This window comes from Ochotona curzoniae, unplaced genomic scaffold, assembly GCF_017591425.1.
Source record: "Ochotona curzoniae isolate NIBS_2020 unplaced genomic scaffold, NIBS_Ocur_1.0 scaffold_1037, whole genome shotgun sequence".
Lineage (NCBI taxonomy): Eukaryota > Metazoa > Chordata > Mammalia > Lagomorpha > Ochotonidae > Ochotona > Ochotona curzoniae.
The window spans coordinates 19,669,893-19,696,029 of NW_024467083.1; the positions used below are offsets into that span (position 1 = coordinate 19,669,893).

General features: G+C 43.4%; 1 long non-coding RNA gene across 1 annotated transcript; it reads right to left on the reverse strand.

Annotated features, from left to right (window-relative positions):
• Window positions 1-25,762, reverse strand: LOC121168693. The gene is made up of 3 exons (XR_005885740.1): window positions 25,483-25,762; window positions 24,721-24,850; window positions 1-145 (listed from the first exon to the last, which is right to left on the reverse strand). It is a non-coding gene; the product is annotated as an uncharacterized LOC121168693 (long non-coding RNA).
• Window positions 25,763-26,137: the final 375 nt, after the last annotated feature.

Genomic DNA, 26,137 nt, shown 5'->3' on the forward strand with positions numbered 1-26,137 from the left:
TCACAAGCAGAGAACTGGATGTGGAATAGAGCAGCTGAGACACGAATGGGTACCCATGCAGGATGCTGGTGTTTCCAGGTGGAGGACAAGAAATCTTTAAACGTCTCCTCAGTTAGAGATAGCTCCTCTGTGGTGTTTCTTCATTCTGCTTGGACAAGAAGAAAAGGGAAAAAAAGAGTAAAAGATGTCAGGAGGGAGGAAATTGCTGAGAGCTGTGTCCTAAGACTTCCTAATCTCCCAGGGGACATGTAAATAATGCTAACTTATCTTGCATTGGGATCTCAAATGCTTCATGAGCAACTCATAAGCACCAGCTCCTGCAGCTGTGCCAGCTTTGCAGATGAACACTAAACACTAGGGCAGTCCTCTCTCTACACCAAGCCTCGGATGTTACAGGAATAGCAGGAACCAATCCTTTTTTTTTTTTTTTTGAGATTTTTTTTTTTTAACTTGGTATCCAGAGTTACAGAGAGACAAAGGGAAAGAGAGACAAAGAAAGAAGTCTTCTATCCTCACATAGCCACAGCAGCCAGAGCTGGGCCAGTCGGAAGCTGGAAGCCAAGAGCTTTTACAGGATGTCCCATGTGGTGCAGAAGCACAAGGCCTTGAGTCATCCTCCACTGCTTTCCCAGGTCATAAGTAGGGATCTGGATCAGAAGTGGAGCAGCTGGGAATCACACAGGCAACCATAAACCATATAGGATGTTGGCAGGCAGAGGATTAGCCTAGTATGGCACAGCGCAGCATCCCCCCTCAGCCCTAACCCTTGTTGTTAATTTTGAATAGGTCTTGCCTCTTGCTTCTTGTTTCTGCCTGCCCTAGACCCCAGAGTGAGACTGCATTGAAGCTAAAAGGCATTTGAGTATCAAATGGAACCCTCATGGGGTACTCTACTTCTTGATTTTGATCTCGTGGGGCCCAGGTCGCCTGGCTCATGTACTTTAGCCTGCATGTGTGGTGGGTGCCAGGTCTGTGAGCACTGGGGGGCTGGATGAACGGTGGGGTGTGAGATGCCTGACCTGGGTCCTTGGGCCCACCTGAGAGGGCTTGTCCTCCTCTGTGGGGGAGACAGAGCAGTGGACAGCAGACCCAGATACACATGGAGGATATGGCAGTCCATTGGAACCTGCACAGAACATCTGGTGCCACAGCAAATGAAGGAGAATAGAGAAAATTAAACTATCCCAGCCAAAAAATGACAGCAAAAATTCGGGCAAATGAAGACTCTAAAATCTACTGTGCCAGACAATGGACATGGGAAGGGTTTCCTAATCCTTCCATCAGTGAAATCGACAACATTTCAGAACTATCAAAACTACTTGGACAGAACCCTCAGAGTGTGCACTACATCAGGACCCTAGGTTGGCATTAGGAGGCAGTTCCTCAACCCCCAGTACAGGAGTGGTTGGGAGGCTGGGTATGGCTTTTCCCCTTGTCTCTCCCTTTCTCCCAGATACAGGAAGAAGAAATGGAAAATTTGAAAACAATGATCACACCCACTTTCCCCTAACCCTCAGTCTTTCCCATCTTGATCAACAATGTAAACATAATAAAAAATAAAAATAATTCTTTATCAAAAAATTTTTTTCAGTTTTAAAAACTGACTTTGGGCCCGGTGTGGTGGCGCAGTGGTTAACGTCCTCGCCTTGCACGCCCGGGATCCCATATGGGCGCCGGTTCTAATCCCGGCAGCCCCACTTCCCATCCAGCTCCCTGCCTGTGGCCTGGGAAAGCAGTCGAGGACGGCCCAAAGCTTTGGGACCCTGCACCCGCGTGGGAGACCTGGAAGAGGCTCCTGGCTTTGTATCGGCATAGCATTGGCCATTGTGCTCACTTGGGGAGTGAATCATCGGACGGAAGATCTTCCTCTCTGTATATCCGCCTTCCCAATAAAAAATAATAAAAGTAAATCTTAAAAAAAAAACAAACCTGACTTTGAATTAGAAATCATTTTCATATGCATTTAAACTGCCAACAATTGATGGAAAACTCTGAATGAGCACCCACATTTTACTTTATCTAGGTTTTCTTGGTCCTTAGCATGTCGTGCATTATTGAAGGATGGTTGCTAATACCAGATGTTGGGGGAGAAGGAGGTAGGGAGAGAAGTTTATACTAGTTCTCCAATGTTCCGACACCAACAAGGTGTCTATCAATTCAATTCCACTGTGGGCTACAGGAGTAGGGCATAGACCGTAACCAGAGGTTAAGGCCCCTGTCCCACAAGATTGACCCACTCTAAGTATCTAAGCCACTATGTTTCTACCTGGCTGACTACAGATACAGAAGTTCCTGGAACTCCTTAATAAGTCCTGTGACTTTCTAGAATGACTCATAATATTCAGGAAAACACTCTGCTTGCATTTACTAGTTCATTTTAGAAACATGTAACTCAGAACTGGAAGAGCTGCCCTGAGCCGGGACCACAGCAGAGTGTCCTCACTATGCCCAGGTGTCTGGCCCTCCCAGCACAGCAGTATGATCACTTTTCTTTTTTAAAGATTTATTTTTATTATTTTTTCATTGGAAAGGTGGATATACAGAGAGAGGAGAGACAGAGAGGAAGATCTTCCGTCCGATGATTCACTCCCCAAGTGAGCGCAACGGGCTGATACTATGCCGATCCGAAGCCAGGAGCCTCTTCCAGGTCTCCCACACGGGTGCAGGGTCCCAAAGCTTTGGGCCATCCTCAACTGCCTTCCGGGGCCACAGGCAGGGAGCTGGAAGCGGGGCTGCCAGGATTAGAACCGGCGCCCATATGGGATCCCGGGCGTGCAAGGCGAGGACCTTTAACCACTTGCGCCACCGCGCCGGGCCCTAGTATGATCACTTTTCTAGAAGCTCCCAAGTCCCATAGCTCAGGAGCTTTTGTGATTCATTTCTTCTGTCCCCTCCCAGGGTCTTTCTGATGACAAGCACCCACCTTGGAACGAACTTAGGGATTCCAACCCTAGTCTCCTCATTAGCACGAGCAGGTATGGTTGAAAGTGTTCTTTATGAATAACAGAAGACAATCCTGGTGCTTAGGAAATCCTAGGGATTTCAGGAACTCTATGATTCATAAAAACAAATGTACATTTTATTGGAGCACAGCTGTCCATTGTAGATTGCTAATTAAGCACGGTAATGCCTTGATGAATGTGAAACGCAGAAAGCATCATAAGAGTCTGAAGATTGCTAAGAAATGCCCTGTCTTTGAGATGAGAAAGATGGTAAAGCACTCATGATTTTGTGACAAGCATTCTGCCCAGACAACGTATGGCCACTTCCATGCACAAACCCTGAGCTGGCAGAAAGAACGAACAAAGTGTCATACATTTTTGCTGTTTGTTCATTAAGAAACTAAATTCCTTGTTTGAGAGCTTTCAGTGAGGTAGTGAAATATGAAGCTCCCTCACAAATGCTGGTACCCCAGCCCCTCACAGAAGAAGTTAACAGAACCACAAAAAGCAAGAGATGGGGTTGATGTACACGACACCTTTGCAGATGAACCCTGCCATTTTTCTGGGCAGGAGCTAGTCAAAAGCTACTCTGGAACACGCCGCAGATAAATGACAAGAGTGTTTCCATGCATCAGCCCTGGAAAGTGTCGGAGCAGGTCAGCAGAGCCATGCTGCTGTCACCAATCATATGGGCTTTGGCTGCCTTTCACAGTGCCACGTGCTTTGCATTAAAGAGCAACAGCTCCAACACAGCAGACTCGGAGAGGACTGCCTGGGCTGCCCCACTACTTTCCACTGTAAGAGTTTCTCCCTGTTCTTCACTGTGGCTGGGATCATTTTAGGAAACATGGCTGGGTGTTTGGAACTTGGGAATCCCTGACTCAAGACATCATCTTATTCGTGCGGAGTTTGAGAATGGGCTGCACTCTAGAGGCTCTTTTTATCCCCTGATTCAGTTCCTACCTTTACAGGCAATGGGCCGAGTCAGGCTATTTCTATCTCAGCAATAGAGACAGTACGGGGATATACTGCAGTTTTTCCATCCTGGCAATTGATGCAGATCTGAAAACAGGCCCATCCTGTGGATGTCTGATAGATTCCTCATCTTCTATCCTATCCCGGCTCTAGTCAGGAACTGGTGGGGGACCCACTCTTATATTTTACCTAGGAATAAAGGAATTCCTAGGATACAGAATTTTGACTAGTAATAGGAAAGAGCCAGTCATATTAGGATGAGCTAATCACTCTCAGAAATAGCTGTGGGACTCACCCAAAATAATATAACTCAGAGTTATATGAAGACAGATTCAGAATCTAGTTTTGTTTGAAAGTTGACCCTGCTATACTACCCTCCTGAAAAGCATAGAAAGCATGACATATAGCTACACAAAATGGATCTCCGTAACAATGAGTGAAATAAGCTCGTAAACTCCAAAAATGTTCTTAAATCTACCAAACACCAATTTCTACACTCTCGTGCACTGCAATGCATGGCATATAGTAGGTGTCTAATAAAAGAAAATAATGACTAAACAAATAAATTCCTTGGGGTTGATTTGGTTCAGTGGTCAAGATGCTACTTAGATAGGGGCCAGTGCCTTGGCGTAGCAAACCAATCCTTCCCTGCAGCACCAGCTCGCTGCTAATAGCCTCAGAAGGCAGCAGAGGATGGCCCAAGGCATTGGGGTCCCTGCACTCACATGAGAGACTCAGAAGAAGCTCTTGGCTTTGGACCCAGCTTTGGACCAGCCCAGTGCTGGCCATTGGGCCATTTCAGGAATGACTGAGCATATGAAAGATTCTTTCCCTGTCAATCAATCAATCAATCAGTCAATCATCTATTTATCTTTCTCTCTTTCCACCTCTGCCCACACTCTCTTTAAAATGAATAAAGAGGGTCCAGCATGGTAACTTAATGGCTAAAGTCCTCACCTTGCTTGTGCCGGGATCCCACATGGGTGCTGGTTTGTATCCCAGCTGCTCCTCTTCCCATCCAGCTCCCTGGTTATGGCCTGGGAAAGCAATCAAGGATGGCCCAAAGCATGGGAGACCCAGAAGAAGCTCCTGGCTCCTGGCTTTGGATCGGCTCAGCTCTGGCCATTTGTGGCTACTTGAGGAGCGAAGCAATGGATAGAAGATATTCCTCTCTGTCTCTGCTCCTCTCTGTACATCTGACTTTGCAATAAAATAAATAAATCTTTTAAAATAAACCTTTTTTTTAAAAAAATCAGAGAAGGGCACTTAAAGCCTGCAGTATATACAAAAACATGCAAAAGGGATCAGTAAGTACTGTCTGCATGTGAGGGTCTTGAGCGATGGAGAGAACTGAACCTGCCTTGTACTCTTCACCACAACTGGGAACACAAAAGGAGTAGGTATTAGTCAACAGCATTCTAGTCCAGGACCCATTAAATGGTAAGGTGCCTGTGAATCACCCACATATCCTGTTACAATATAGATTCTGATTCAGCAAATCTAGTGTGAGGCCAGAAGGTCTGTATTTCTAGCAAGCTCCCAGTTGATTCTCAACTGATGTTCACAAGATCGCATAAGGCATCACTGAAGAGATGACTTGTTGAGTCCCAAGGGAAGTTTTGAATCAGCTGAGTACATGAGATACAAAATTAAATACATCTAGTGGCTAGAAAATGCTCCCTAAACTGAATTTGTTATGCATGTATATATAACATGCCACTTAAGAGTGTGTGTGTGTGTGTGTGTGTATTCAAATTCTAGAATATGGGGCCAAAAGATTAAGGAGCTCAAGCAAGCAGGTGAAGTTATTTGAAACAGGATTCCTGAAGAAAGAAAGAAAGGCACTTGAGTCAGCCAGGGGTAAATGAAAACATTCTTTGGAGGCAAACCCTCTGGGCTAAAGTAACCTTAAAGAGGCCAAGCCAGGCTGTATTCAGTTCTCTTGTCTACTATCCAAATAGAGCCAGGAGTGGCATGTTGCTGCTCTTTTGGAGGGCTTAGGCCCTAGGAGCAGGGGGGAGGGGTGGGTGTGTTTATGGCCCTGTTTGCTCCAGCCATTTAATGTTTGATTTCCTTATCTCTGGAGTGTGTAACGGGTGTTGGTGCCAGCTGGGAGGCCACCTGACCTCAGTCAGACTCCAGAGCCATCAGCAAAGCTGCCAGGAGGGAGCCTCCAAGTGGGCTTGCAGCCAGCACTTTGGGAAAAGGGGCTATGGAAGCACACGCAACCTTGGGTTGAACTAAACTGGCCATCCTTCCTGGCGTCCTCAGATCTGCATCACTAGGGCCCTCACTAGGCTTCAAGCACAGATCCCTCCCAGACAGCCAACCCCACCCAGCTTCACCAGGAACCTCACCATACTCCAAGCAGAGAACTCTCCCAGACAGATCCAACCCAGGTTAGATTTCCTCTGTCTCTGAATCTTAGGATATTCCTGTAGGACAATCAGATATGGACTCTGCATGTGGGAAGTTCATGTTTTTCAGTGTTTTTCTAGAACTGGAGAATGAATCCAGAAAAAAAATGTTAAAAACTTCAGGGTAATAAAACTCAGATTAATCAATTGACATCAGGATACCCTTTTGTGAGAACCTGGGTTTCTTGTGAGTTAAGTAGTCGTGATGATGCATGAGGGCAATTTCTTCCTTGGCAGATTTTGAAGGCTTCATTGAAACTGCAGGATCAAATACATTATTGTATTTGGATTAGGAATATATACTTGGGGAGCTGACTAGCTGCTTCACCTTGGTTAAGTCACTTGTCCTTTCTGGAGTCTCAATTTCCTATATTTTTTTAAAGGTAATATTATTTCTTTGCAAGTAAATCACAGATTAAGTGAGAGATAAAGCCTGCATGGCGCTTGATTTTCACTGCTAAGATTTCTCTTTCCTCTCCCCTACTATAAATGATGACCGCCAACCACCCGCCCACTGGTCAAATAAAATCAGCAAGTTGTCCATAGTTGTAACGGAAGCTTTATTGGAAAATTCGTTCCTGGGCCCCCTTCACGCAGTGCAGAGGGAAGAGGAAGAAGGTGAAAAAGAGCAGTTGAGATATGTGTTAAGGAGTTTTATACTCCTCTAGACATGTGAGGCTGGCAAAGGGGTTGTCTATGCCCCAATTATGTAAGGAATGTCTGTCCAGGTGTGCCATTGGTCAGCTGGAATCCTGCCAGCAGGAGACCTAACTGGCTCCTGTGGCCCCTCCTGTTCCAGGCTGAAGCCTGGGCGACATGCCGGGTCTGGAGCAGACCTAGCCCTTTGCCTCCAGTGCCCTGGGGAGCCGTCACCTACTTCATCACATTTCTTTCTAGGATGCAGAAGCAGGCCACACCAAGGCAGGTAGAGGTTCTAGTCCTGTTTCTCTTCTCTCCTCCCATCTTGAAATCTACTGAACTGGTTAATGTTTGATTGAACATCCCCAATATGCCAAATAAAAGAACCAATCCTTGTCCTTAAGGAGAGAGACAAGAAGACATGAGAAATAAATGCACTCCAGCATCCTAGGCACTCTGACAAAAGGCTTCCCTGGGCAAAGGGCAACAAAGCAGAGCATGTTTACTTTGAGTTGGGAAACTTTGATAAAAAGTGGGTTCAGAGAGGATGTGATGGGACTGAGTTCTGGGAAATGGCAATTGGCCAGGTATCTGGGAATGTGGGTCTGAGTGTATACTTGTCCAGTGTGGGCACTGGATGGAAGGGCAGGCATAAGGGGTTCTAAGCCTAGACTCCTCTCCTGAAATAAGCAATAGCATGGTTTGCTCAGGGCTCTGGGAGACGTTTACAGTTGCCAGTGTGGGATGTGTGGGGGAGGTGGCAGACCAGGAGAAACAGTTAAATCACTAGATCAAAGCAAAAACACAGAAGCTCTTGTAAGTCACACTTAAAAGATCTGGACTTGACCATGAAGGCAATAAATAGACAACAGAGGGAATGGCATGGTCAGGTGTATGTGGATAATTGTTTTGATGAAACTTTTTTTTTCTAGTTGCACAAATAGTTTGTCTTCAATAGCAAAAATAATTAAAGAACATGAGGTGGCAGAAATCACTTAAAAACTACTACCAATACACATCTCCTTTAAAAAAATATTTATTAATTCAAAAGTCAGAGTTATAGAAGGAGAGGGAGAGAAAGAAAGGGAGAGAGATCTTCCATCCACTGGTTCACTTCCCAAATGGATTCAACTGACAGGGTCAAGCTTATGCCAGAATTCAGAAGTTTCTTCTAAGTTCCTGTCATGGATGGCATGGGACCAAACACTTAGACCATCTTCTCCTAGTTTTATCAGGTCATTAACAGGGAACTGAATCAGAAATTGGACACCTAGAATACAATCTGGTGTCCATATGGAATGGCAACATTATAAGCAGAGATTTCACCTGCTAACCACAAAGTAGGCCCCACAGGGCACACCTCTTAATGCTCAAGAGTGCATCCATTGTTCTGAGAAAACAAGACAGCATATCAGGGGAATAAACTTTTTTCCTACTCTCTAATCCCAATTTTCAGCAAGAACAATTCTGTGACTAGATAAGAGTGGGGAGGAGGAGGTGGTTGGTTACCCACCAAGCAAGCTCCAGCCAACTTGGTATCCTATGATTGGATTCCTCACTATCTTCCTGGAGACAGTGTCATATCCTACAGATGTGGGTTCTTCCTCCTAAGACTGCCTCCCCTCCCCCACCATCCTTCAGGTGCCAATCACCAGCCAGAACCACTGCTATCTTTACTTATAACCCAGGATTCCTCCCTTCCTTGGGTTTAATTAATTTGATAGAAGAGCTCGCAGAACTAAGGAAAACATTTGTTTTGCCAGTTTATTTTTGGTAACACTTGAGAATAAATATGGGTCCAGTGCAATGACTCAGTGGCTAAATCCTCAACTTGCATATGCAAGGATCCCTTATGGGTGCCAGTTCACGTCCCACATGCTCCGCTTTCCATCCAGCTCCCTGTTTGTGGCTTGGGAAAGCATTAGAGGAAGGCCCAAAGCCTTGGGACAGTGCACCCAGAAGAGGTTCCTGGTTTCTGGCTTCCAGTGGGCTCAGTTCTGGCCAGCAGATGAAAGATCTTTCACTCTGTCTCACCTTATCTCTGTAAATCTATCTTTCCAATAAAAATAAATAAATCTTTAAAGAAGAATAGGAAGGAGAAGGAGGAGCAGGAGAAAGAGTAGAAGAGGAAGGAGGAAGGAAGAGAAGAAAGATGAGTCACCAGATGGAAGGATAATTGCGAGAAGATATGGGTAAATATTTAGAGCATCTCTGAAACCACAGCTTCCCAACACCTCCACATGTTTAGCAGATAGAGGCTCATCAAATGTGGTGGTTCCAGAGTTCCCGGAGCTTGATTTCCAGCCCCAATGATTCTCCTTGGCAGAGGTCAGTGGGTGGGTCTGAAAATTCCAACCTCTAATCCTCTAATCACAGGATCTTTCTGATGACTGGTCCATTCCAAGGCTCTCAAGGGGGTCCTACCTTCAACCATCTCCTTAGTCTAAAACCAGGAGTTATCAAAGGGGCTCATTTTAAAAAATAAAAAGTGATCCTATTGCTCAGGACAGTTCAGGGGCTTTAGGAGTTTCAGGATAAAAACCTGGGGACAAAGACCAAATAAATATATTTTGTATCATGTCACACAGGGAAAGGGAGCTAACATGTACTGAATCACTACACCTGCCAAGTACTTCATGGAGTTTATCTCATTTGCAATGATAAGGAAAGAATTCTGGGATGACATAAGCGAGGGGCCAGAAGATGAAAGAATGGGGTAATAAAAAGAGGAGTTTTAGAGGATTAAGGCAACAAAGAGAAGATTGTTCCACATTCCTTTTCTTTGTGCTGAAGATAAGCCATTGCAAGGCACACAGAGCCCCCTGGAAGCAGCACGCACGCCCCACGAGCTGTCCTCCAGGACCACCCCTTTTTCCTCTAGCCAGCACAAGGTCAAGGTGAGCATTGTTTATTTTCTTCTCCCTAAATTTTCACTATAAAATACCCTGGCTCTGTGACCTTGCTAGTGAGTTGATGGCATAGGAAATTTGTCCCAGCAAATGTCTTATATTTTGCCCTGTATGCTGCAATGGCTCAGTAAAACCTTTTCATTCAATAGATCTCTTGGTACCTAACTTTTTATTTTAATAAATAAAACTGTAAGGTTCATTGCTTGCTGTGGTCCCACAGCCTCGAGGCATAAGAAGCACCTGTGGAGGGATTGAAGCAGACTCAGCCTGACATCAGCAGGTAGCCCAGAGAAACATCTTCACTGGGGGACCAAGTTGGTATCACCAGAGCCAGAGGTTCTCACTGTGCTTCCCTGGGCAGATGAGGTTGGGCAGGAGCTTGATGCAGTGGTTACAATGTGTGCATTCAATTGCTGTTTGCAATGCATGCATCCAGTATTGGAATGCTTGAGTTTGAATCGGCTCTGCTTCTGATTCAGCTACCTCTTAATACACACCCTGAGAGGCTGCAGATGATGGCTTAAGTGCTCCCTCCTACATTGGAGACCTTGAGGGGGTTCTGTGCCCCTGGGTGTTGCAGGCACTTGAGGAGTGAACCAGTGAATAGAAGAGCTCATCCAAATATATACATTTTTAAGAATGAAAGCTAGAAGAATAACTCCATCTGCCCCAGGAAGAGACAAGAGAGGAGATCCGAGCATAAAACTCTGGGAAATGGCAGGACTTCAGAGGCAGAGCACAGGAGATCCTGCTACGGTTTGTAAAGAAGGGTCCCAGGTCATCAGAGCCCCATCAAGGTGAGCATGGCAAAGAAGTCGTGGGGCTTTGCCATCATCTGTGGGCGCTTTGCCAGGGGACTTTGCTGAAGAGGGATGGCAGGAGCCTCCCTCTCTGCAGCAGGTACAAAACGGAAGAAAATTTGCAGGAAAGGCAAGCCCTGCTTTCAGAGAGCTTGACCAAGAAGCAAGAAACCCTGTTTGTGGTTAATTGATCTGTTTTAGCTTTAGAGACTGGAAAAATTAGCATGTTTCATAAGGAAAGGAGCCAGTAGAGGCTGAATGTCAAAGCTGGAGAGAAAACAACTCAGGCAAGAAAGTTGGGTGGTAATCTTTCTCAACCAGAGGTAGCCAATGTCTGGGGTACCTCTGATTGTCACAGCTGGGGGTCAGGGAGTTATCAACAGCCCGATGTGTAGAGAGGCCCAGGAAGCTCCATGCACAAGATAGTTCGTCACAACAAAGAATTCTTTGGCCCAAATGTCAATAGTTTTGAAGTCAAAATCTTACCTTATCTAGAGATTCTATGCTGAAAGAAGAAAAACAGATCAAGAACATGAGCGATAGGCTGAGCTGCCATCTGATGTCATTCAGTAGATGTTGGGGAAAGGGAGGCTTTAGCACAGCAATTAGGACACCATTTAGGACATTCCCATCTCATATTGGAGGGTCTGGGCTGAAACAACTACTGCCATTCACATGGGAGACCCAGACTGAGCTGCAGTCTTGGTTTCAACTTGACTCAGCCTTGGCGATTTAAAGCATTTAGTTATCTAACCAGCATACTAAAGATCTTTGTCTCTCTGCCCTTCAAACAATAAATGATAGATTTTAAAACAAACACTTTTTGTTGAATAAATAAATGAACTGAAAATTTCATAAGTAGCTTTCATCCTGTCTTTTCCCATCTGGAACCCATGTAACTGAAGCTAGACAGGAAGGATTGCAACAGTATGTGGATACCACAGACTCAGTAATAAGGCTCAGATTCATCCTACTCTTAGTTTTTAATCAAATGATGCTGTCAGGAGAATTCAGGGAACGTGAGGAATATGGGAATAGAGGGTAGAAACTGACATTTATCAAGTATTTATATATGCCTTTTATATGAGCATATTATATGTTGTGTGACTTAATATCACACTCCCATGAGTGGGGCGTTAACTCTACTAACTGAAAAGAAACAGACCCACAGAGATAAGCTGTCCAAGGTCTCTCATTTTGTAAGAAATGGAACCTGAAGGCCAAGTTCTTCTCAATGCATTATGTTATCTTCATGTAACTGCTACAAAAGTAATAGTTCAGTCTTGCAAGATGAGCAGGAATTTGCTGAATGAAGAGGGGGACAGAGGCATTCCAGAAGCTGTGCAGCACAGACAAAGGTCCTGAGGAGTGAAACAACCACTATTTGATGAGTCTTTGTGACCAAACAGGGGAGAAGGCAGGGGTGTGTCACAGGATTGGAGGAGTACCATGGCAGCCTGGCAGCTAAGACTTTTCTAGAAGTCAGCAGTTCTTAATTTTACCCTTTTCTGATGTTGATTCATCCAGCTGGAACCTCCCTAATCCTCTATTTTGCATGGTTCCCCTTTGATCAGCGCTAAATTGTCCACATTCCAGACACAACCATGTCTTGATTTGGGGACAGGGCTTAGTGATCTTCACTTCTTCTAGGACATCAAAACTGAGCTAGGTGACTTAAAGCGCCTTGACTGAGACACTTAGGAAGGCAAAAATGAGTTAGAGTTTAATTGAGGAATATTTAAACCTCCGTTAAGTAGCAGTGGTCACACAATCGGCCGGAATACAAAATAGCACTGCCAGGGAACAGCTCTAGCCTATTAACTGCATGTTCCAGATAAATGCCACCCTCTGCTCAGGTTTTTTTAATAGTTTCTTACAAAATAAAAATAACAAGTACTCAGTTGTGTTTCCTTAGCCATTTCCTGTTTACAGGGAGTGTGTTCTAACAGCTGTGTTAGAAACTGAGACCAAAGAGCTTTCTAATCAAATTGTCCTTTGAAGATCCTGGGTGCCAAGCTAGGGGATTACTCCCACCCAGGCCAGAGGCTGGTCTTCTGACTTCAGCTTGGTTCTTCTGGTGTCCTTGACAACTGCAAGAGAACCAAGGACCCACGCCATTCGGAAGTCACTCCTCCTTCATGGAACATGTCATTTCACTTGGAAAAATGCTTTTTACAAATAAGCCAATCCCAAAGCAACAAATATCATATGTTCTCTCTGAAGTAAGGCAACCTCCAAGCAAAATACAAGATAAATAGACTTATAAGTAAACATATATATACAGATATTCTCTTAGATGAACTGTATAATGGAGACCAACATACCGGGAAGTGAAGATACATTACAGCATCCATCTCTAGTCCAGAATAAAAGGAGGACTCCCAGTGAAACTGTTCCATATTCCTTAACAATAGGATACTAGCCTATCTACCACTATGTATACCTACAAAGCACAAAATAGCAGAATGTTGGACTTGTGACTGTTGCTGAAGGATGATACTACTCAATCACATGGGGGAAAACAGTAGAGGGGAGGAATGGGAGACGGGGGTGGAGCGTCATCCCTGTGCCCATGAAACAGTATCATTAAAAATCACAACTAAAAATTAAATTTAAAATATATGCTTTAAAATAAAAATTTTTTAAAGAATGCCTTTCACAAATGATCTGGCAGAGATGCCTGTATGTCCTGGTCACAGGGCACAGGTTGCAGGTACCGATCACCACTGACCTCCTCAATTCCTCCTCTTCCCCAGTGTTTTTCTCTGCCCCAGAAGCACGTGAAGGAGCAGACTGCATCCCAGGAGGCTCGACTTGTGCCCGATTCTTCTCTGACATAAGGAGTTCTCCTTCATGATGATAAATACATGTTCATGCTTATTTAAACAAACCCATTTTATATACATAGTCAACTTAAACATGATGTGCTACTTTCAGGCACTAATTCACTCATTTCATTTCAGTGATTTGTAAAAATAATAATTATTTTATTTATTAGGAAAGCAGCGTTATTCCAAAGAGAGAGAAGAGAGACAGAGATCTTCTACCCACTAATTCACTCCCCAAAGGGCCACAATGACCCAGCCAGTTTAAACCAAGGAACCTAAAAACCTCTTCTGAATCTCCCATGTGGCTGCAGGGGCCCAAGCACTTACTCCATCCTCTACTGCTTTCCCAGGCAGTTAACAGACAGCTGGATCAGAAATGGAGTAACTGGGCCTTGAATCAGCACCTATATTGACATGTTGGTGCCAAACGGTGGCGATTTTTACCTGCTATATTACAGCATCAGCCCCTTCAGCACTTCAAAGAAATACCAATCATATTTTCACAATTTCTGCAGGTATCACATCTCACTCAGAAAAATATTAATGCAGAAAGATGTATACTTTGGCATTACTTACAATAGTAAAACCCTGAAAAGAAAAGAAAAAACCTGGACAAAAAGTAAAAATCAAATGCAAATTTGCTATTAAATAAGAATGTGTAACAATGGTGGTATGTAAACAGCCAGATAGTTATTATTAGTTAAACTCACGAGTATTAATAATAAGAAAATGCTCACATAATAATGCTGGATAAGCAAAACAAGATACACACTGAATATACAGTGGATATCTTAACTATGAAAATTGTGCATAAAATTGATTGGCAAGACAGATAACAAGATGTACTTGATTTAATTTTATCACCAGAGAAAAATTAGTTTTGGTTCATATAGAGTGTTTAAACAATCTGAAACTAGGTAATTGACAAGCAATGGAATTCTTGCTTATAGTTCTGCAGTGTGAAATGTCCAAGAGTAAGGTAGCATCAGACGCAGGTGCAGGGTGCCAAGGTGCAGGGTCATCCTCTGTTGCTTTTCCAGGCTACAAGTAAGGAGCTGGATGGGATGTAGAGCAGCCAGGAGAAAAGACAGTGCCCGTTTGAGATCCTGGCAGATGCAAGGTGAGGATTTAGCCACTAGGCTATTGTGCTGGGCCTAAGGTCCCACCTGTCAATACCATCACATTAATATTAGATTCCAGAAGATAAATTTGAAGAAAAACTAGAATTCAGACTTTATCACTCCCTAGAATAGAAATGCTTAAAGATAGGCCAGCATTGTTCATTGGTTAAGCTGTAGCCTGCACTGCCAGCATCCCATATGAGTATCATGAGCCCTGGCTGCTCTACTCGTGATCCAGCTCCCTGCTGGTGTGCGTTGGAGGGTGGCATGGACTGGCCTAAGTGCTTGAGCTCCTGCCACCCATATGAGAAACCCAGATGAAGTTCCTGGCTCCTGGCCCAGCCTTGACTATTGTGGCCATGAGTGAATCATCAGGTGATCTCTCTCTCTCTCTCTCTCTGTCTTTCAACTTTGACTTTATAACTTCATAATCAATGAATTAAAAAAAAAACCTGTATGTCCTTGGACAAGTTACTTACAGGAAAAAAAAAAGAGTAGAAAGAATTAGGGCAGGTATTTAGCCCAGCAATTAACATGCTGGTGTCCCAATTAGAATGGATTCAATTCCTGGCTTCCATGCTCACTCAGGCTACTTGCTAGTGCAAAACTTGGGAGGCAGCAATGATGCCTCAGGTTACTGATTTTTTGCCAGTCTGTGAGAGACATGGGTTCTGTCCCTGGCTTCTAGTTTTGTTCCTGGCCGTTGCAGGCATGGGTGTGGAAACCTGATGATACAATATTTGGAGGGGCAGGAGGGAATGTGTGTTGGGGCGTCATCTGCCTCAAAGGTAGGTAGATAGATAGGCACCACTGGTTACAAACTAGACAAAAACCCACAAGTTCTAATGTAATTCAGCTAAAACACTAACTATAAGAGGATGAACTCCAACTGCTTGCTATAAATCTCTCACTGCAAAAGTTTGCAGCTATCTACTGCACAACTTAAAAAATTAAATATCTTTCACCATTATCTCACACCCTCTACTGTATTTCCCTGCCAAAATTGGGAATTGCGGATGCTAAACAGAGACTACTTCTATGCAAGAACCAGAAGGGATGAAGTAGGAAGTCAATTCATGGTGCTCTCAGCAGTTGATCAGGACGCATGTCACATCTGTTCTTGCTTTAATCCTACTCTTTCAATTGTGGACACCTACTTTCCTCAGTGATCCTGGTTCTAGGAGAAAACTAACAGCAATGTTAGATGTTGCCCAAAAAACTCATATAAGCTAGTGAATTGTTATCCATATATATATTTAAAACTGTCTCGTGTGTCTTGTCAATGTCATGTGAAAATAAAAAGGAACACTAAGAGTGTATGCTTCATGAAGTATTCAAACTACAGAGCCAGCAAGGCCAGTAACTAAGGAGTTAAGAAAATATAGATGATGGACACACATCAGAGGCACATTGCGAAGATCAGCAACTACTGAGGCTGTCCACTGTCCTTCCAACAGAGAATAACAATTAATCAAAGGATTGTTGATGGAGAGTCTGGGTCACTGAACCATTACACAACTTGTACTTATTCTTGCTTCTTTCAACACAAAGCAAGATAATTTCCTCTAAAGTAAATACATTCCCTCTGCCTCTGGCATGCTGGGCTAGGGTGGGGAGATGAGGGTGCTAACCCTGGACCAGGCACCTGCCTCCTGAGACTTAGTTTCCTCATTGACTAAGGAGGGAATTGATTCTTGCAATTATGATAGTCTGTGTTTCTCAAAAAGGAAAGCGTTTACACATTTCAGGACAAGAATTATCACGTAACATCTACTCGGAAACACTTTTAAGACACACCATTTTATAACCTACCACTAACAAAGAAAAACTCGGCCAACTAAATGATGACACTATCACCCTATGACCCAGGAATCAGTCCCACCAACCTCCTGTGCTTTGAAATACAGGACAATCGCTCCAACCTTGGATTGTATTGCTTAGCTTATCCTGGATCATTCTGCAGAATGTATTGCAGTAGCAAAACATCACCCAATTTTATTTGTTCATATCTTTCTTTCTCAGGTCCCATGAAACATTTGGTCCCTGTTGATGTGCTGTGATAATAAAGGGAGGTACTATCCTGTATCCAATGATAAATATTTGCTTCAGTAATACCAACTCACATCCCAGTATTTCCATGCCTTCTGCAAATATACTAGCTTTGTAATTCAATGCCAAATCCTAGTGTAATTTTTTGCAATTTAAATATCAACTAAGCTCAATGTGTTATTACCAACAGTATACTTATCTCAATTGAAGTCATGACAATATGAGCAGCTATGACTAAGTTGGAGCCTGGGTAGACTGTGACAATTACCTCATGACTGCAATCAGACTAACATCAGTGTTCACAGTATCTCGGTTGATTTTAAAAACGTTCAAAATGCCAGCTAGAGGAGATAACTACATGTTTCACAGGTGATGGATTGAGATGTCTTGTTGACTTCTAGTGACAGAAGTCTGGCATACAGTAAGTGTTCAAAAAGTATGGGGTGGGGGTAGTGCAATGGCTCAATGGCTAAATTCTTGCCTAGCATTCGCTGGGATTCCATATGAGTGCTGGGATCGCACATGGGTACTAGTATCCCATATAAGTACCATTTCATGTCCCAGCTGCTTTACTTCCAATTCAGCTCCCTGCTTGTGGTCTGGGAAAGCAGTAGAGGACAGCCCAAAGCCTTGGGACCTTGCATCCATGTGGGAGACCCAGGAGAAGCTCCTGGCTCCTGGCTTGGATCAGCTCAGTTCTGACCATTGCGGCCTCTTGGGGAATGAACCCATGGATGGAAGATCTTTCTGTCTCTCCTTCTCTCTCTACATCTGCTTTTCCAATAAAAATAAATAAATCTTTAAAACAAAATGAAATTTTTTTTGGTTGTCAAAGGACTGGATGAAAGAATTAATGAACAAACAAATGAGTAGTAGGTGGGATTTCTGAAGACACATCCTATCACTGCCTTCTTTCAGTCATTTCATATGTGATGGTAACTGCCCTGCAGTCCTGAGTCACTGCAGCTGGCTACAATTCTAAATGTCCTGGCCTTCACCTAGGACTGTAACATGCACTCCGCATTCCTTTCTGGTTCCTCTCATTCTACCTCCTATGCTTCTAGCAGACCATGAAAATTTAACACTCATATTGAAAACTCAAATGAATACATAAATCCTGACAGATGGATGAATGGATGGAAGGAAGGAAGGATTGATCAGTGTAACAAAATTTTACGTTTCCTTGACTCCTCAGTGCCAGTGGTCTTGCCTTCTTACACTCTCTGGCAGGCTACCCCAGCCCATTCTCCTTCTCCTTATTTTCAACATTTCTGTAATGTTCCATCTTTCCATGCTGACGTCCTCTCTTCTACACATGTGTACCAGGTTGCTTTAAACCATCACGAGAGTCACTTACTCCAGCTTCAGGTGCTCTTCACGCTACTGCTAACCTGCTCCTTCTACCAATTTGCTCAACATTTATTTCACACATGCATTTTCCCCCCCTTTTTTTTTCAGTCCCTCAACAATTTCTTCTTCCCCTTCAGCAAATGATTTTAAACTACATTATTAGAAAATTCAGTCCCTTCGGGTAGAACTTCTGAGCTTTATTATCAACATTGAAAAACCCCTAGAATTCCATGTTTTCTTATTTGTCTCTGTCTCCATGAACTTTTCTCCAGGTCAAGGCTAATCCACCCCTTTCAGTTCACTGGCTGTGCCTCAGGAAACTCACTCTATCTTATATCTTTATCTCCTTTACTCCCAGTGTCCCCTTCACTGGATCTTTCCCAACAGCATATACATTTTCCCATCTCTTAAAATTTCATCCTTCTGTTCTTCTCTTCCAGGTCTAACCTGTATCTCTCCTTCAAAACCAATTTTTAAAATTCTGTTAGTGTTGTCTCCACCCTCACCTTGCATCCACTTAAGAATCCACTGCAATATGACAAATATGCTCCTCAGGCCAATAAGATGATTCTCTAAGGTCACTAATTACCTCCACGTGGCCTACTTTACCTCGCTTGGCCTTTCAAGAGTATCTGTATTGTGGAATATTCCCTCCACAGCATTTCTTTCCTTTGTTTTTTGAAATGCTGTTCATTTCTCCTTCTTCACGTCTTTTAACCTTTGATCAGTCAGAGGCAGCTCTGTCTGTAGCCTTTTGTTCCCCATTTTGGCTATGAGCTCTCTTTGGTGATCTTCAATCAAACACACTCACTAGACCATCTTTTTTTTAAGATTTTTTTTTTTTATTGCAAAGTCAGATATACATATATATATATAGAGAGAGAAGAGACAGAGAGGAAGATCTTCCATCCGATTATTCACTCCCCCACGTGACTGCAACGGCTGGAGCTGCACTGATCTGAAGCCAGGAGCCAGGAGCTTCTTCCAGGTCTCCCATGCAGCTGCAGGGTCCCAAGGCTTGGGGCTGTCCTTAACTGCTTTTCCAGGCCACAGGCAGGGAGCTGGGTGGGAAGCAGGGCTGCCAGGATTAGAAATGGTGCCAATATGGGATCCTGGCACATTCGAGGTGAAACTTTAGCTGCTAGACCACCATGCCAGGCCCAACCCACTTTTTTTTTTTATTAAGATTCATTTATTTTTATGGGAAAGGCAGATCAGATTTACAGAAAAAAGGAGAGATAGAAAGATATTCCATCTGCTGGTTCACTCCCCAATTAGCCATAACGGTCAAAGCTGTGCCAATTTGAAGCCAGGAACCATGAGTTTCTTCTGGGTCTCACACACAGGTGCAGGGTCCCAAGGCTTTAAACCATCCTCTAATGATTTTCTAGGCCATAAGCAGTAATCTGGATGGGAAGTAGAGGAGCCAAGATATGAACTGGTATCCAAATGGGATCCCATCACTTAAAGGTAAGGATCTAGCTACTGAACCATCAGGCTGGGACCATAGGCCACCTTTTACATATGTGAGCCTGCAACCCAAAATCTATGTACCCTACTGAAATTTCTCTCCACCCTGGTGATAGCAGGTCTAAAATTGAATTTATCTTCCCCCACAAATCTGTGTCTTTTAGAGATCAGCATCACCATTCACACAGGGGCCAAGTTTGGTGCCCATTCCCTCTAAGTTTTTGAGCCTAAAATGAAGGTCAAGTTTTAGAGACAGACATTTGGCTCTGCAGTGAAAACCTTTGTTAAGATGCCTGCATTCCATATCAGTGAGCCTAACTTTAACTTCTGGCTCCACTGCCAGTACTAGCTTCCTGCTAATGCATGCCTTAAGAAAGAAGGTGATGGCCCAAGCCGTCAGCCCTGCCACCCCTGTGGGAGATTCTCATAGGGTTCCTGATCCCTGCATTCAGCTGGCCCAGCCCAGTGCGTGCTGTCTCTCTCTATGTTTTTCCTGCTCTCAAGTAAATAAATATTTTTAAAGCATTTCATGTAATACTCAAAATGGAGTAAAAATTGTTATTAAATTGTTGCAACAGTGAAAAGCTATTATATTTTACTGTATTTAGATATCTATATTTACTTACATGAGTATCAATTTTATTATTACTCTTAAATGAGTGTTAATATAGTTATTTTTAGTGTTCTGATGTCCTAGTCAGATTCTATTTTTAAGTTAAAAAAAAAACAAAAAGATTTATCAGAGCCTATGAGGCAGCATCACATAATGCAATGCAATCAATAAAAAAATAACATATATATATATAAAAGACTTGTCAGGAAAACATCCTACTCTGAATTCTCAATAAAATAAAGTCTCCAAGATTTTTTCCCAATCTGCCTTTTTCAGTACTCAATCTTTAATCCAGCAAAATTGAACTTCTAAACATCCTCTGAAAATAAGCCACATTTTCCCAAAGTTTTGTTCCTCTACTTGAGTCTTGAGAGCCTCCACTGAGACGCTCTTCTCTCCATTTCTACCTGTTTAAATATCAAGCGCAACTTCACACATGAGCATTCTGATAATTCTTTTGGATGAATTCATTTCTTCTCTCTCAAGACTCTTGTGTCATTGTGTACCTCTTATACCAACAATTGGTTGCTTTACTTATATTGATACTTTAATTCTAGCTCATTCCTTTTGTCTATTGAAGTCATTCATTTTAACTGGTGTAAGTGTTTATTACTCCACAGTCTATGCATTCTTCTCCTTGCAACTTGCTGCTGGTTGGAGATGGAACATATCTGGAAGTGAGCTCTGGCGCAGTGTGAAAAGCTTTTCTAGGATGTCTTCCTGTGAATCATCTTCTTGATAGGGGAATGTTAGATTATCCACATCTCAACTTTACCCATCACGCCTATGGCTCTCTCTGAGCACTGAAGGTGAGGCCTGTGAATAAGAGAAAAAAAAGTCCCTGCTCTCACAGAACTTGTCTTCCAGTGTTAGCAGAAGGAACGCAAGCCAACTGTGCATATGTATTTTTTTGAAAGATTTATGTATTGATTTTACAGGCATAGTTACAGAGAGGAGTAAGAGGAGAGCTCATTCTACCTGCTGGTTCACTACCCAAATGGCTCTGATAGCCAGAGTTGGGCCAGACCAAAGCCAGGAGCCAGGAGTTCCTTCTGGGTCTCCCTTGTTTTGTTTTAAGATTTATTTATTTATTTTTATTGCACAGTCAGATATACAGAGAGGAGGAGAGAAAGATCTTTGGTCCAGTGATTCACTCCCCAAGTGACTGCAACAGCCAGTGCTGCGCTGATCCAAAGTCAGGAGCCAGGAGTTTCTTCCAGGTCTCCCACGCAGGTGCAGGATCCCAAGGCTTTGGGCCATCCTGGATTGCTTTCCCAGTCCACAAGCAGGGAGCTGGGAGGGAAGTGGGGCCGCCAGGATTAGAGCCAGTATCCATATAGGATTCTGGCACGTTTAAGAAGTTTCGGTGCTAGGCCACCGCGCCAGGTCCTGGGTCTTCCTTGTGAGTGCAGGGGCCTAAGGACTTGGGCCATGCTTTACTGATTTGTCCCAGGTCACTAACAGGGAGCAGGATTGGAAGTGGAGTAGCCAGGACTTGAAGCAGCACACACATGGAATGCTGGCATCCCAAGTAGTGTCTTAACACACTGCACTACAGAGTTGACTTTCTCAGAAATAATTTAAAATTTCAAATGTGTAATTTTACTAATTTTTTTCTTTTGAGAATATGGTTTATGTGGTTGTCTAGGCACAGACTATGGCCTACTACTTCCAAAGGCATAGGCCATTGTGTCTTTCTGTTCTATAATCATAATACCTGGCTTCCATCACACACTTTTCTTCTTTTAAGTTTCATTGTTTCTCAGGATCAGTGCAGTGGCTCAACAGGCTAGTCCTCTACCTTGCAGTACCGGCAACCCATATGGGAGCAGTTCATGTCCCAGCTGCTCTTCTTCCCATCCAGCTTGCTACTTCTGGTCTGGGAGGGCAGTAGAGGATGGCCCAAAGCTTTAGGCATCTCCACCCATGTGGAGAAGACAGAAGAAGCTCCTGGCTTCAGATTGGCTCAACTTTAGCCATTTATGGTCATTTGGGAAATGAATCAGCAAATGGAAAATCTCTCTCTCTCTCTCTCTCTCTTTCTGTAAATCTGCTTTTCAAGTAAAAATAAATAAATCTTAAAATAAAAGGTTTATAAAGTCATTCAATTTCTGGTAAACCAGTCTGCAAGTAACAGCTCTAAGGTACATGATATTATTTAAATATGTCATGTAACAAAAGATAACCCAAAGTCAATGATCCCATGTTTTAGAATGAGTCATTTTCATGAGCTTTATTTCCCCAGAATTCAGAAGTCAGAGTGGAATTGTGCATGGGAAATCTGGATCCTATTCTGTTCTTCAACTCTGAACCTGGAAGGCTGACATCAACCTCGGGCATTTAGGAGGAATATTTGTTGAATTAAAGAATGCATAATTAGAAAAGAGTAGCCAATATAATCATAGAAAATAATGCATAATGAGAAAAGAATAACTCTTGGCGTGCTAATCTTACAAGTCCCACACTAGAAATGGATGGCAAATGTCACAAGCAGTAATTCAATACTCTGTCTAAGCAGATTGGAACTAAGACAAGGCAGGCTTCCATCACAAGCACAAGCTTTGTGGACTATGTGTTCTTAGGAAAAACAATTTAAGAACATTAAGTTCTAAGCAATAACATTTTGAGAAACTCTCAGATGTATATAATCTCAAGTTTTCTGTCTGCCCTGTCACACATGCTGTCTATTGTTGACAGCATAAGCAGTGTCTGTCTGCTGAGGACAGCAGCCACTGCATGCCAGATATTAGTCACAACACCAATCAGGAGCAGTGAGCCAAAGGCACATGCGTACTGGTGAGGAAGGTGCTGATGCTCTGCGTGGATGATTTGCATTGCACTTTGTGCATGGTGCTTGACTGCCCCTGATCTGCACCCTTCGAACCTTTCTCTAGCCAAGTCAACATGCCTTGGGTAGGGTAGCCCATGACTATTCCCAAAGAGCAGTGATGGTTTTGTGGATTCCTGGTCATACTTTGTCTGTGATGGGAGAACACTGGGGTGTGTGCCTGGGCCTCCCAAAGACGTTTTAGTCCAAGCCCTATCCCTTTCCCGACGTAATTTTTGAAATAGCCTAGATCTCTGGCGACAGTCCCTCTTTGACCACAGTCCCTCTGTTGAACTTCTCCATAGAAGCTCTGAGATGCTGCTTCACCCTTTCCCTTCTGCACACTAACCCCCCATTTCCTCTCTGCTGTGTGCTAGCTCTGCTTGGCTCTTCTCAGTAAAGTGGCTAAAGAGTAATCAACCCAAAATACCTAAGAAGCAAATGAGTCACCACACTTTCACGACACAGCTCTGATGATCAACGGATGTGTTGGGGGTAAACAGCAAGAGGAGGTGGCTGCCCAGAGTCAGAGAGAGAGAGAGAAATAGAAGCCAAATGAACAAGTTGGCAGAGGTGGCTGACAGCAGCTGAGTGGGTGGAAGGGTGGGGAACTTGGTCGACTTCTGAAGGTGAGATCAGTGCCTCGGCTTGTCACACCCTGGCTGACTCAGGCTAAGCCAGGCCCCTCGGGAGCTACGAACACTGGGCCGCCTCGCAGAACTCAGCTGGACTAGTCACTGACTGTTGTCCTCTTTTGTTTACAAGCTCTGAGTCCTAGAGCTTAGAATTCTTTGTTCAAGTGATTGCAGAGCAGCTAATCAGGAGCCTGGGACGATAGCGCTCCAGGGCCATTCTCTTCCTGGTTACGTGTATCTGAGTAGATACAAGAGCCAGGGCAGAATTGAAACTTTTTCTTTGTGCTTTTCTATTTCTAGAATGCCTGCCTTGTTTTCCCAAAACTTTATCTTGAATTATAATAGTGGAACTAGCTAACTTCTCCAAACCCCTCTCCAACCACTACCACTGCCAAAATCACAGGCAACCTTAGCGGTAACCATGAACAACCTGTGACCCTGCTAAGATCCCAGGAGACCAGCCCATCAGTCATTTGTTCTAGTTGCTTTGGAAATGACTCCTATTATCTGCACTTTTCTAAGTAAGAAAGGAGTGGAATCATCCTAGTCCTTGGAATACACTTGCTGGGCTAATTTTGTAGGGATCTGCCTACACAATCCAGGGTTCTTCTCTAAGACTTTAAAGCTATAACAAGAGATCAGAGAGATAAATCATCCATGCATTCAAGGAATAAGGGTTAAGATGCATCCAGGTGTGTTAATGTGACAGGACTACCAGGAGAATCTTCTGGGAAAAAAAAGAAAGAAATTATCCCGAGACAGGCTGTTTTGGATCCCAGTGATGACAGGACAGGACCCCAAACTGTCTGGTTCTTTCTTAGATCCAAACCAAGAAGTTTAGGGATGTGCTTCAACACAGAATGAAACAAAACCAGTTGATTTGAATTCTCAAGCCTCCAGCCTGTTCTGCTTCACTCCACCCTGCTGGCTGACCCTGCCATGGGGGCTGGGTTTAGCCTTGGGTTTTATCTACTGCAGGCTCCCCACCCCTAGCCCACATAAGCAGAAAACCAGATGCCATGACTTGGAAAGCGCAAAGCTTGACTGCAAGTGAAAGAGGCTTTGGCAGCTAATCAGAAAAACCAGATTCACACCTAGATAAAGGTGAACTCTTTAATCCCCATTGAGTTCCCTCCAAGCACTACCTCTGTTGGCTTCCACTGCTGTTCAGCTGGCTCTGCAGGTAAATACTGGAAAATCCTTTCTGGAGTGATTCATGAAAATCATCTCAGGGAAGTCTATATCCTTGACTTCAGAAGACATCATTTCAAACTGCTTTTGGAGACTATATAAACAATACATACTTGTTATAAAAATAAAATCAGAAACAAAAAAATTAGCCATAGTTTCAGCCCTCAGCTGTTGACTACTTTAGGGCATTTCTTTCCTGTAATTTTATGGACATTGTTTAATTATTTTTTTAAAAAGATTTATTTATTTAAAAGGCAGAGTTACAAATTGAGAGAAAGAGATCATCAATCCACTGGTTCACTTCCCAAATGGCTGCAACAGCCAGGACGTGGCCAAACCAAACGAGAAGCCAGGAACTCCACTGGAGTCTCCTACATGGGTGGCAGGGCTCAAGTACTTGAGTGATCTTCTGCTGCTTTTCCAAGTGCAAAGCAGAAAGCTAGATCAAAAGTGGAGTGGCTAGGACTATAATCAAGACTCCAATATGGATCTCATTGACAAGGGCAAGACTTAACCTACTGTAACGGCTGCCTATTAATCCATAGAATTAATCAATCCCATGTTTGGAGCAGTATGTTTGTTTCCAGCCTTTAAAACCATATCTTTATTTCATTAACATTCACTGCTCGGAGATTTTTGCACCAGCCCCACTACTCAACCATGTGACAAACCCTACCAATATCTGAATCAAAATGAAGATCTTGGGAGAAACATACTGGACAGTCAGAGGGAGCTGCCACTGTACACTCCTTGGGGGGAATTTAGCCTCTCTTGTGCTGTGAGAAAAATAGCTGGAGTTCTAGCTCAAGGGCCAAGGATGTATTGTTTGAGGCAATGTCAGCAGCCTTCTCCGATGTGACCCATGAATCTCAACTTCAGTACATTTCCAATCACCTGGAAGAAAAGAGATCATATTTCCTGTGAGCAGGAATGAGTAAAGTGGCCTGCAATGTGGAGAAGCAGATTAGGCCAACACCTTCAATACCTGTATCCCATTTGGGTACCAGTTTCTGGTCTGGTTTGTCCACTCTCAATCCAGCTAATGGCCTGGGAAAAGCAGCAAGAAAAAAGCAGAAGACCAAGTACTTTTGCCCTGTCAGCCATGTAAAAGACCTGGAAGAAACTCCTGATTCCTAGCTTTTGCCTTTATCAGCCCTGAATGTTGGTCCATTTGCAAATGAACCAACATGTGGAGAACCTGTCTCTCTCTCTCTCTCTGTCTCTCTCCCTCTCTTTCACTCTTTTAAATGAATAAAGAAAATCTTTTTTTTTTTTAAGAATAAAGCAAAGAAAAGGGACAATACATGGCAAACTGAAAATCTTTTATTTGAAAATTCATTTATCTTATTTATTATTTTAAATATTTTCTTT